The sequence below is a fragment of the Armigeres subalbatus genome, chromosome 3 (genome assembly GCF_024139115.2).
Source record: "Armigeres subalbatus isolate Guangzhou_Male chromosome 3, GZ_Asu_2, whole genome shotgun sequence".
NCBI classification, from domain to species: Eukaryota; Metazoa; Arthropoda; class Insecta; order Diptera; family Culicidae; genus Armigeres; species Armigeres subalbatus.
In genome coordinates, this window is record NC_085141.1 from 149,910,428 (window position 1) to 149,915,427 (window position 5,000).

The following is a 5,000-nucleotide window of genomic DNA, read 5'->3' on the forward strand; positions in this document are numbered from 1 at the left end:
ACTTGGCCCACTAAGCACACAGATATCTTCTACGCCCGTGAAAGCCCGGACCCGGAGGCAGGGGTCCGGCCGGCGTCAACGTTGCAACGGCATGAAAGAATGCCATGGTCGTACCCATTTATAGTTTGAGAATAGGTTAAGATCATTTCGAACCTAAGGCCTCTAATCATTCGCTTTACCAGATAAGAATAGGCTCCGAAACGTTGCGTGCTCCAGCTATCCTTAGGGAAACTTCGGAGGAACCAGCTACTAGATGGTTCGATTGGTCTTTCGCCCTATGCCCAATTCTGACAATCGATTTGCACGTCAGAACTGCTTCGTCCTCCATCAGGGTTTCCCTGACTTCAACCTGATCAGGCAGTTCACCATCTTTCGGGTCACATCCTGCGCACTCGCGGTATGTTGTGGCACGTGCCGGCGTGTGGCACGATGAACGCACCACCCGGAACGGCCCGCATGCCGGGTACAACCGGGGATGGAGGGACAGGCAGAGCCGCGCCCGTAATCCCGCAGAACAAGGCAAGTTATGTTTTCTGCGCCTTTGGCTCCAGGAGACACGACCATTGGCTCGCGCGCAAGATGACTCTTGGTCCTTGTTTCAAGACGGGTCCCAGAGGTAACTCGATTCTTTCACTGCGGATCGACGGTCCGCGGTGCCGGTGTAAAGGCACCGTCGTACTCGTGGGAATCCATCACGCGCCCGACTGCACACCACGTGCAGCCCCACCTCGCGGCACAGGCCTTCGGAACTGAGCGTCGCTACTGTGGGGCAAACACCGGGGAAGCACCAGGGGCAACTGTCGGGCGACCTGCGCGTCGCAGCGCGAAAGCTGTTTCGTAATGGATCGCAGTGTCCTCGTGCGCGGGAGAACAAGTGCCCTGCGCGCCGGCCCTCGCTTTTTGGATGGGAAGGCCCCGCAGGTGAGATGTCTCCGCTCGGATAATCGAGTTCAACGGCTTGAGCCCTAGGCAGTTTCACGTACTTTTGACTCTCTATTCAGAGTGCTTTTCAACTTTCCCTCACGGTACTTGTTCGCTATCGGTCTCGTGGTGATATTTAGCTTTAGAAGGAGTTTACCTCCGCTGTACTATCCAACACGACTCCATGGGCGTCCTTCTACCGTCGGTGCGCCGCTCTACGCTATCACCTCTCTGGGAGTAAAGCCACATTCTAGTTGAACTTGAACCAGCGACCGGTTCGGCAGATAACGAACGCTCCAGTACACGGAACCGGGTGGACGCGCAACAGTGCGTCACCCCTGCGTGCTGAGCTCTTCCCGTTTCGCTCGCAGCTACTCAGGGAATCCTGGTTGTTCTTTTCCTCCCTTATTAATATGCTTAAATTTAGGGGTAGTCACACATTTTGAGGCCTACATAGGAGGATCCTACATCTGGGTGATGGAATACAACAACAACGACACACACACACACACACAGGGCCATGATGTGGTGGTGATGTGGTCATGATGGGATGTATTCATCAACCGCGGCGGCCCGGCGAACACTGGGCGCCGCGTCTGACTACAGACGTTTTCTGTTTACTACCACCGGGGTGGTGGTGGCGGTTGGAAAACGTCACTACGCGTACACGCGGGCGCACGTTGAATGGATAAATATAGGCACTCAAAAGTACATCGTCTGTGTACGGTGTGCAATATGCGTTCAACGTGTCGGTGTTCATGTGTCCTGCAGTTCACATTCTGACGCGCATTTAGCTGCGGTCTTCATCGATCCACGAGCCGAGTGATCCCCTGCCTAGGGTTTGTTTGTTCTCTTGTTTCTTTTGCAATAGTAGTTAACACATACGCACACACACACACAGGACGGACGGTGTGTGGGGAGCCGCTGCCGTTGCCGTTGACGATCCGGTTCCGTATGTCGCATGGACCGACATGGACGAGATGGACGCAGCGGCAGCAGCACAGCACAGCAGCAGCAGCAGCAGCAGCAGCAGCAACGGAAGGCTAGTACACACAGCACAGAACAGGGTAACGCACAGGTTTTTGGTTGTTGTGTTTGTTGTTCCTCTCTGCGGTGGCCGGACGGAGCCCACTGGTGGTGGTCGCCGTACTCGCCACAGACACAACAACTACACTCGCTCCTCGCTCCAACTCTCGTCATCATTGTTTGGCGGTGGTCCAGTAATGATCCTTCCGCAGGTTCACCTACGGAAACCTTAGACTTTTACTTCCTCTAAATCATCAAGTTCGGTCAACTTCAGCGATTCAAATGTCAGGGACTAGCAAATGTTCACCTTCAAAGACCTCACTAAATAATCCATCGGTAGGCGACGGGCGGTGTGAAAGGGCAGGGACGTAATCAACGCTAGCTAATGACCAGCACTTACTGGGAATTCCAGGTTCATATGGACCATTTCAATCCATAATCCCGACTAAATGAGCATTTGGAGCGATTTCCGGCCCTTTCAAGGGTACGCGTTCTGCTCACTAGCGCGCGTGCAGCCCAGAACATCTAAGGGCATCACGGACCTGTTACTCAATCTCATTTTGCTGAACACAATGTCCTATTAAGCGAAGTCAACCGCGATGGGTTGACGTATTATCGAGTCACACTACACCGCCCCCAGCGCGAACGGCCCGGAGGCGGTATCAACATCTGACTGCTGATAGCGTTCTTTTAATTTGATTGAGTCACGTTCGTTATCGGAATTAACCAGACAAATCATTCCACGAACTAAGAACGGCCATGCACCACTACCTTAATTTTGAGAAAGAGCTATTAATCTGTCTTACCTCAATAAGTTCGGACCTGGTAAGTTTTCCCGTGTTGAGTCAAATTAAGCCGCAGGCTCCACTCCTGGTGGTGCCCTTCCGTCAATTCCTTTAAGTTTCAACTTTGCACCATACTTCCCCGGAACCTAATTTTGGTTTCCCGGAATACTGAGACACCATAATAGGCGTCTCCCAATTGCTAATTGGCATGTTTACGGTTAGAACAGGGCGGTATCTTCGCCTTCGATCCTCTAACTTTCGTTCTTGATTAATGAAAGCATCCATGGCAAATCGCTTTAGTTAGTCTTACGACGGTCTACGAATTTCACCTCTCGCGTAATATACTAATGCAACTACTTCTGTTAATCATTACCTCTTGATCTGGATTACAAACCAATGAATATTAAGACCGAGGTCATATTCCATTATTCCATCAAGATTATTCTCGGCCGTAGGATAGCCTATTTAGAGCACTCTAATTTGTTCAAGGTAATAGCAGCTGGGCTTGCGGAAAACACTGCACCCGATGAAAGGCATCAGCGCCACTACGCCGCACGCCGCCGCGAGGCAAAACCGGCGACGCACCCAGTCTTATAGTCGCAACAATCCAGTGACCTACGCCTCATTGAGGTAGCACCCGTGTTGGACAAGAAACTTCGAACGTTTTAACCAACAATTTTAATATACGCTAGTGGAGCTGGAATTACCGCGCTGCTGGCCAGACTTGCCTCCACTTGATCCTTGTTGAAGGATTTATGCTCAACTCATTCCAATTATAAGACGTCATAAAGAGTCTTTTTGTTATTTCTCGTCACTACCTCCCGTGCCGGGATTGGGTAATTTACGCGCTGCTGCCTTCCTTGGATGTGGTAGCCATTTCTGGCTCCCTCCGGAATCGAACCCTGATTCCCGTTCCCGTTGCAACCATGGTAGTCCTCTATACGACCATCAATAGTTGATAGGGCAGATATTTGAAAGATCCGTCGTCGGTGCGAGACACACGATCAACAAAATTATCCAGATTTCAACTCCAGCGTCACGGAGGACGATTGGTTTGACTAATAATTGCACAGGTTCCGCGAGGTGTCCCTGCATTTGGCATGTATGCTCTAGATTTTCCACAGTTATCCAAGTAACTGGTAAATGATTTGTAAATTATAGCTGTTATACTGAGCCTTATGCGGTTTCACATTAAATCTGTTTGTCTTAGACGACATGGCTTAACCTTTGAGACAAGCGTATATTACTGGTAGGATCAACCAGAATTCTCGCCGCAGACGCAACTAACTAAATGTAACACACAACAAGCGCGACGGAGACTCTCTCTCGCGCGCTCTCCGTTGTCATTTTATCTGTTATCTGCGCTAGGGGCAGCTGTTCGCCTCACAACCTCACCGCAACCTGTTTTGCCGTTTGTGTTTTTGCGTTTTGGGACCGCCGCCGTATCTCTCGTTTCGTGTTCGTTCATGCTCGCTCGAGGCTGAGCAGCACAGCAACAATAGAATGCCAAAGATTCCCATTTCGTTCGCTCGTGCTGGCGTGCCTCAGGCACGCCGGTTTCGTTCGGGTCAATACCTGCTACGGTCGCTAGCCTTCCCGCATAGCCGTGGTAGCCGTATGACATTCATGTACGCTCTCTCTCTCTCTCTCTCTCTCTTCTCTCTCTCTCTCTCTCTCTCGACCCACGCCACGCCACACCACCAACCGCCACGGTGAATGGTCGTCCCGCCGTCCGTGCTCGTTGGCCAGCTCGCCAGTGCCTACCCGGCCAGCGTGCCCAAGACGAACGGCGTGCCCCATTCGGAACGGAATTGCGGTCGGACGTGTGATCCACGCCGGATCAAGTCCAGTTTTCCTAGCTTTGGTGCTCTGGTGGATTCACTTTTCATCGAGCCGTGTGTCCTCCCAGAGGGTTTTCGGTCCATCCGATGTCACCCCGGCCGGTGGCGCACTGCGTTGCTCCGGTTTCGCGACTGCGACTACGCCAAAACCCTGTGTGCTGTACACTCTGCACTGCCTCTGACTGACTGACTGACTGACTGACTGACTGACTGACTGACTGACTGACTGACTGAGCTGACTGACCTGACTGACTGACTGACTGACTGACTGACTGACTGACTGACTGACTGACTGTACTGACTGACTGACTGACTGACTGACTGACGTGACGCTGACTGACTGACGCTGGCTGACTGACTGACTGACTGACTGACTGACTGACTGCTGACTGACTGCTGACTGACTGACTGACTGACTGACTGACTG

The 5,000-nt window shown here is 51.9% G+C and overlaps 1 non-coding gene and 1 pseudogene across 1 annotated transcript in view; both read right to left on the reverse strand.

Moving 5' to 3' along the window:
* The window catches only part of LOC134228306 (large subunit ribosomal RNA), a 4,190-nt gene extending 2,818 nt beyond the window's left edge, over window positions 1-1,372 (reverse strand). The window contains exon 1 of the ribosomal RNA XR_009983951.1: window positions 1-1,372. This exon is cut by the window's left edge and continues 2,818 nt beyond it. This is a non-coding gene — a ribosomal RNA (large subunit ribosomal RNA).
* Window positions 1,373-1,617: 245 nt separating this feature from the next.
* On the reverse strand, window positions 1,618-1,763 carry LOC134228319 (5.8S ribosomal RNA; annotated as a pseudogene).
* Between the last annotated feature and the right edge of the window lie 3,237 nt (window positions 1,764-5,000).